Raw genomic sequence first — 8,241 nt, 5'->3', positions numbered from 1 at the left:
TCAGCCACTTTGTGTGTGTGACTATGTTTTTTTATTTAACACTTCTCAAGGTTTGATCCACAACCTTCACACAAGTGTTAGGGCCCTGTCTAGGCTGGGAGGCCACAACATGGCGTTTTGAGTATTACAAAAGTAGAAATGAGTAATCTGATGAATAACAAAGTTGACAGCAAAGATCTAGTGTATTTACAAGTTTTTGGTGTTTAAAGTCAATAAACTGGTGCAATCCTGTCAGGAGTGACCAAGGCCAATACAACAAACAAAACCACACTAGAAACAAAACAGGGACTAAGCTAACAAAAAGAAACTTACAATGACTACACTGTTAGAACAAAGATAAACCCACACCCAAACAAAATGGCAGCCACTCCCTACCACCAGTGTGAAACTATATACAGGACAATATACATACAAGAAACATATTATCCAGCAATCAACCAAAGGGGCAACTCCAAAGTCATACGCCTAAAGTCTAGCAAACAAACTCTTCTCCAATAAGCCCTCAAGCCAAACCCTTTAGCTCTTCCTCTTCCTTTTATTTTGTTCCTCTGCTCACTGGAAAACCTGGTGTGGATCAGGATGGGGGACCCCTAGAGAGGAAGAGGCAAAACCTGGAAAACAGAATATGCAGATATACAGGCGGACATAACACAAGTCAACACAGTTACCTGGGGTCTTAATGAAATGACTATGACATGCTTTGGTCCAAATATCACATGGATCAACCGCTACAACACCCCTTTCACCCTGTATAAACAACTCTTGATAATGGGTGGTTTGAGTGCCTGTTCCTTTAAATGATAATGAGCTAGTGCTCACCCCATCCTCCTCCTTTGGGGTATGCTGACACAAATTTGGCTTCATGCTACCATTGTAACTGTTGAGTGTGAACCCTGAGAGAAACATTGCTACCTGAGAAAATAGTGGTTTGCCCTGAGCTCTCTGCTAATTCTAGCAGATACACACACCCTAATATACATACATATACACTGCAAAGCATGCCCGTTTGCCAAGTTGCAGATGGATGTAAAACTCATTTTAATGTACATACTTACATACTAACATATTTACATCACCAACTCCTGATTACCTGAATGGAACACACCTGTAACTTGGTCTGTAACTTTTGTTATTCATATGCTTAAAAGATGAAGTTCATCTTACACACATTAAACTAACTAATAGATAACAGCAATAACTGTCTAGAAAATTACAACTAGGTTAATGTTAAAGCATTAACTTCATTGAATGAATTTTCCAATCTGCACCCTACATTTTGAAACAACATTGAAAGTGTAAAAAATTCAATAGAATATCAATCCTACTGCAATAATTTTTCAACATTTAAAAAAAATCCTATTCTTACAGCAAAATATCATTAAATCAAGCCTTTGTGTACAGTAAGGATAATTTTGCAAGATCACATTTAAATATTCTGAGATACAGACCTTTGGGTTTTCATTGGCTGTAGGCATAATCATCAACATTAAAATAAATAGGAGGCATTTATCCAAGGAAAGCTCCCCTTAAAGAAGCTTGGATACACTTGAGATGGTCAATGAAAATGAGTCACCTTCCAGGACTCCCACAGACCGGAGATTTTGGTACCGAGATCTGGACTCTTAAGTCCTCAAATTTAGTACTGAGCCTGTTGAACTCTTTAGTTAGGAACTGAAACTGTGCTTATAATAGCGTGCTCAGACCTTAGTTCTGCAAAGTCCTGAGTCAAACTCAGCCTTCATGTCTTGAAGCTCCTCTTTAATGTTGAAATCGTATTCCTTCAAAACTTAGTGGAGCTCCACCGCAACAGCATAATCTCGGCTGTCATTGCAGCGGTATCTATCATGTCTAAAAGGTCTCTATGACATCAACAAGCAAGGATGTAGCTTGTAATACAGGCCAGATGAGCAACTGCACTGAACCCGCTGCTTTATTTAGTTTTTAAGGGATTACGATGCAAACAATCAACTCAACAGAGTTAACCAAATGATAGTAAAGACTAATAAACAAGCAAAATAAATTGTAGGTGTGTCAAGACATTAAATATTAACTTTACAGGAACCACTGAACACACTTTACACCATGCTGACTCAGAGCAGAAGTCCCTGCCAGCATGTTTTTTTGGCAGCTTCCCCTCTGCCCTTACCCTTTCATCTGTTTGCCCTTCTGTTAAGCCTGAGAATGGATCCTAACAACCTGCCTCCAGCTCCAGTGTTACCATCAGATTGTCTACCTGTAGATTTATTACTGGGAGCATTTTCACACAAAATTATTTAGTCTATCGAATTGTCCTACCTGTAGTTTTAATGTTGGAAGCATTTGTTATAAGCTTTTAGACTATCAACCTAAAGGCTAATGTATTTTAAACCAGAATATTATTAATTTTACCTATAGGCTAAGTTATTGTACACCAATATATTCCTCCAATTTTCTACTCTTCCAGCCTGATTCTGTGAGCACAAATGAGCAACAGTGTATACTGCATGAAACATGAATTCAGAGAGTTTAATTCATTCTGCCAGAATGAATTACTGAATTGTTCTTAGTTTACAGTGTTGCTACCCAAATTACTATGAAAATAATTACTTGTCATCCTGTAAGATGCAAAACTCCTGTCATAAATATTTATTGTTTATGATATTGTTGTATTTCTATATATCAATATTTTTAGTATTTTATGTTTACCTGTTAAATAAATGTATAGCCTATTTGAAAACTGACGTGAGCTCTAACTGCTTTCATTTTCACTGACTTTTAACTTTCATTTTAAATGACCAAAGTTAAAGATGTGCCTAAGTAGTGATTTCTCACTCATAGGTTGGTCCCAAAGGAACTTGCCACTGAAAATAACTAGGCTCCTATTGTTTAGAAATCCTTAAAATTATCGGGTACACTAAACAATAAATAATCTCAACTATGATTTGTCAAATGTTAGTCTTCCTTTAACACGGCGTGCGTTCCTAGATATCTAGTTTATGCACTGTATTTCCTGTTTGAGATTTAGACTGGCGGAAATGGCTAGCTAGTTCCACGGCTAGCAGTGGTAACAACAGAGGAAACACATTTTATTGAAATTGTATGACTTTACAAAAGCGGCAGTGAAATGAGACATTTTACCTGTATGGCTGTTCTGGTGGACTTATTTTTAAATAACCGCATTGGGAATGAATGAAGGTAACTCACATTAGTTCGTTTACACTCTTACGATAAGTCTTACGTTAGCTAACTAACCTTGCTATTTACATTATTTTAGCTAGTATGATGGTCGATTACGACAAGGCCTTATCGACTAACTAATATTAGATGTAGTAGCTAGCTATAGATGTCAAATAAGATAGTAGGTAGTTGGCGTTGATATTTAGTAAATATCTGATGGCGACGGTAAATCGGAAATTGCAAATACACAGGGTTTTGTAGCAAAATACATAGCTACTTACCTACAATAGCTGGCTAGCTCTTGTTAGCTAACATAATCTAAGTGTTTTTCTTGGTTAATTAACCTAGCTAACGCTAGCTGGGTAGGTAAATTGGCGTAGATGACTAGTGTGCACTATCGGGCTTTGTGAATGAGATCAAGAAAACTTTCAAGCTCGCTAGCTTGCAAACAAATAGTATTTTTAACCAATAATCATTAATTGTACGAGTTGAATCAACAACGTCTTGGTAAAATTAACTTTAGTTTTAGGTGGGCTAAAGTTTGGTATGTAGTTAGACAGCTAGTCGTCACTAGCTAATCCATCTTGCACACATTTGCGTTTTAGCTAGCTAACTGATAAATTTACCTATCACTAGCGAGCTAACGACGGCATTGTTAGTTGACATCTGAAGGGACACGGTCAGGCGTATATGTTAATGGTAGTTAGCGTTAGCGACATAAAAAGTGGTTACATTTCTTTGTGTACATAATGAAAAAAGTACACAAACAAGACTTTCTACAGGGTTTTATACACTAACATAGTTATATTTCTTGTGTCTCAACAATTGTATTATTTGGTTAGCAGGCTAGGTAGATATCTTGACATCTTGAACAGATTCTAGTCTTGTTAGATAACTACAAGTCTTAGAACTAAACGTACCCTGCTTGAAATTAATATGGCATTAATATAGTAATATCAGTAATTCAGTAATTGAAGATGCCTTACAAATTTGCACCTGTATTTGGCTAGAAAACTGCTAGATAGATATCCAAACTGTGTCCCTGAGCCTACCTCTTTTCATTATACAAACGCATCTATGTTAGCTAGGTACGTTTATGATGTTTACTTGGGCCTGCTTGTTGTAATCAAGTGTTTGGCAGTATGTGTCCAGGAAGTGCATTGGCCTCTATCCCTGGATCTAATAATCAAGTACTACATATACTAATGTTCTGATGTACCCATTAATGAATACCACAGTTTTCCATGCTTAAAACATTTGGTTCGTTAAGTACACTGTAACATTCCAAGGGCTTTTTTTCTTTTTACACACTCTATCATTAAACACATTAGTTAAAACTGTAGCAACAGTAAAATGGCAACGTTTTATTAAGTAACATAGGAATACTAGGATAGGTAGCTAGCAGAACTTCTCCTGGAGCCATCTCATTCTACATAATCCTTACTGTAACCTGCAACTGAGATGTACTACATGTTTATTTTTTAACACACGAGACTAACATAACTAGCATGAAAGGAACGCTTAGCATTCATTCTTCCACATATATTACTGCATTTTTTGTCTGTTATTTCTCTTTCAAGAGATATAATGAGCTGTGCATTTGAGAAACCAAGCAAAGGCTTCATCATTTTGTTGAACACACTGACCATCAGACTGAAGACATTTCATGTCTGATGGGGATTGCATTGATCTTATATCAGTTTGAAGTTTTTGCTATTGTGGCAGTGAAAAATAACTCATTTAGACACTCTGAACTTTAGAACACCATGCAATGAATATTATGAAGCCCCATCTACTGGCAGGATACCACCAGCATTTCAAGACCAGAAGCATCAATCTAACTGTTGCTTGGTCACTTGAATTATATAATACTCATAAACATGTATGCCTTGACGGTCATTAGAGACCCAGTTGGCATGTTAAAATGGCCATGAGAAGACTCACAGGGCACTCCATTTAAGAAACCATCTAACATGTTCACAAGCCAGGAGGATTCAAGGGACCGTCATAGTGTAAGATCTTTTGTATAGGCTGTGACAAAACATCCACAAATACAAGTCAAATTTATGAAAAAGCCCATTCCTCTGTGCAAAACTGTTAAACTAAGTTATGTTGGTGGGTTTCCTCCCATGCACTCCTTGCTTCAGGTGCTTCCACAACATTTATATTGTCAGGACTTTGACTTGGACATTCCAAAATCTTAACTGTATTTATTTTTTAACCATTCTTTGGTAAAAACCACTTTTTTGTGTTTTTTTGTGTGCCTAGGGTCTTTGTCTTGCTGCATCACCCACATTCTCTCAAGATTCAGCTTACAGACAGATGGCCTAACATCATCTTTTAGAGTTTGCTGGTATAATTTGGAATACATTGTTTTATCCATGATGTCAGACACTCCTGACCCAGATGCAGCAAAACAGGGCATGTTTCACAGAAGAGATGAGGTTTTTATGCTGCAATGCAGTGTTTTCCTTTCTTGAAACATAGCACTTCTCATTTAAACCCAAAATAATTATTTTGGTCCCACCAAAGATCTTTAGAAAACTGCAGATGGTCAGCAATGTTCTTTTTTTGGAGAACAGCAGCTTTCTTTGCCATGCAACTCTGCCATGCATACCATTGTTCAGTGTTTTCCTGATGGTGGACTCATGAACATTAACTTTAACTGATGTGAGAAAGGCCTTTAGTTGCTTAGAAGTTACCTTGGGTTCCTTTGTGACCTCACAGGCTATTACTTGCCTTGCTCTTTTGATTTTTATTGGTCGACCAATCCTGGGGAGGGTAATAATGGTCTTGAATTTCCTCCCTTTGTATGCAATCTGCCTGACTCTGGAATGGTGGAGTCTAAACCCTTTATAGCATAGAAGTTTTATAACTTGATGACCTTCCCTTGATATCCTTCCACAAACGTGCTGTGAATATCAGACATTGCTAGATCCCTGTTTTTTTAAATAAAACGGTGCTCACTCATACCTGATGGTCATCCCATTGATTAACAACATGAGTAAAATTTCATCTTCAAATTATCTGCTAATCCTAAAGGTTCACATATATTTTTGTCTCATTTGATTTGGTTCTCTTTATTTAATTTTAGGACTTCTGTGACACTGTGAAGTTATAGGTCAAATTTATGCAGAAATATAGAAACTTCTAAAGAGTTCACAAACTTTCAAGCACCACTGTACAGGAATACATGTCAGGCATATGAACTGGACACTCCCAATTCTAAATGAGAGGACACAGTGGTGAAGAATAATAAGGCCAAGGTTCTGTGGGACTTATAAATCCAAACAGATAATCAAGTAATGGCTGTGGGAATTTCCTTTTATTCCTATATTAGTCTTTTCTTTCTTTTTTTTAGTCTGTCACTGGGTAATACAGGCAGATGATGGTTATCTTAGTTTACCACTGTTGCAGAAACTATAACGACTTTACAGCAGGATAGGCTCAGTTCATTTTATGGATTTGTGTCACCAGATGTGCTGTGTCTTTCCTGAGAGAGTACTCTATCCTGGTGCATCTGCTGTCCTGGGTGATTTTAACGGCGGGCACAGTTCTTCTAACACGATATAAAGAGCCAATCAACAGATTCACATCAGAACTGCAGTAGAACTAGACATAGAACTGAATAAAAACATCCTGACTCAACCTGCCGATTCTTCTGACTCTTACATCTTTTTAAAAAAAATAACATGGCAAACGACATCATAATAGATAATACAGAAAACTGCAGTGGTAATAGATGTGGCAGTTCAAAGTGTCTAATGGACACATTGAATGGAAGGAATATGACAAATTGGAAAAAATGGAGAGAATGTGTAAGGATAACATCAAGGTTGTCCCAGTTGTATTTGGGGGGAGTGGGGTCACGTTTATTATTTCACCTATAAAAGAAATGTATCGAAACTAGTTAAGAAGGTGCATGAGGAAAAACAGAACACTTGGATAAAAAATAAATAATGGCAATAATGACTGCCTGAGGCAAGTTAAACCCGAGGTCAGGACAGAAACACGAAAAATCACTTGCCCTGTTGGGGTTTGGGCTGCTATGTGTTAACAGAACCAAACCATATATTGTATATTCAGTTTACTTGAATTTTTAACTCTTCATCATGCAAAAAATAATCTTATACATTTGCGTGTCCAGTCAAAACATACCAGTGACATTCTGTTGATAAACTGCATCAGAGCAGAGTATGAATTTGAAGCAAATTGAGTCCACATTCCCTTATGAAAAAACTCTATTTTCATGGTTCAATTTTGATTCCTCTGTACCAGAGATGTTCTGCAAAGTTTGTAACAAATATCCTAAAATGGCAGATAAAAGTGGCTTTTTGTCTGAGCTACAAATTTTAGAAAACTTTGTCTCTCTAGTGTCACAACAGTTCTGTCATATTGCAAGTATAGCAGTTATTATAGTGCATCTGAACCCTGGAAATGCTTATGATGAACAGTGAAGCCGATTCTAAGTTGACCAAGTTAGTCACAATAGCATATCACCCAGTTAAGAGAAAGACCTTTCACTGACTATCCACATGAAAAATCGTTAATTAAAACGGAAAAAGCAGTTCATTAATTAATGTTACCAAATATGTAATTTAAAATGGAAGGTCGCCAAAGGTGAATTTTGGTGTTTATGAAACCTTTGTTTATTTGCAACAAAAAATAAAGTATATTTTGAAAATGTACACTTATTTTAAGAGTACATAGCCTTAAATATATTAGTAAGTGTGTTTATAAGTGAATAACACTTTAAAATACAAAGATATGTTCGGGACAGTAGAATTTCAGTTAGAGATAGTGAACTTTCCAGTCGTTTGCCTGATTGGGCAAGTGGGGGTGGGGGGGATAATTAATGTTGAACCCTGATTGCATGAAGTGTAATGGACAATCTAGTCAGTTACTTGTTACTATATGCTGCTATTTTAGCTATATGGCACCATCAGTTGTTTTCAGGATCTTGTTCAGAGAGCTCCATTTTTTTTAAACATTCTAGACACAATATGAGTTTCATGCTAAGAACCTATATGATGTAATTTTCGCAATAACAATATTTTCTATCACTCACCTAGTCACTTTATTGGT

At 36.7% G+C, this 8,241-nt stretch overlaps 1 protein-coding gene across 1 annotated transcript in view; it reads left to right on the top strand.

The window, feature by feature from the left end:
- The first annotated feature begins 3,021 nt into the window (after positions 1–3,021).
- mapkap1 (MAPK associated protein 1) overlaps positions 3,022–8,241 on the top strand; it is a 40,296-nt gene continuing 35,076 nt past the window's right edge. Inside the window, exon 1 of the mRNA XM_027030482.2 lies at positions 3,022–3,174. The gene's annotated coding sequence lies outside the window, so the exon portion shown is untranslated. The remainder of the gene's footprint in view (positions 3,175–8,241) is intronic.

Source organism: Electrophorus electricus, chromosome 5, assembly GCF_013358815.1.
Source record: "Electrophorus electricus isolate fEleEle1 chromosome 5, fEleEle1.pri, whole genome shotgun sequence".
Classification (NCBI taxonomy): domain Eukaryota; kingdom Metazoa; phylum Chordata; class Actinopteri; order Gymnotiformes; family Gymnotidae; genus Electrophorus; species Electrophorus electricus.
This window is presented reverse-complemented; position numbering and strand designations above follow the sequence as displayed.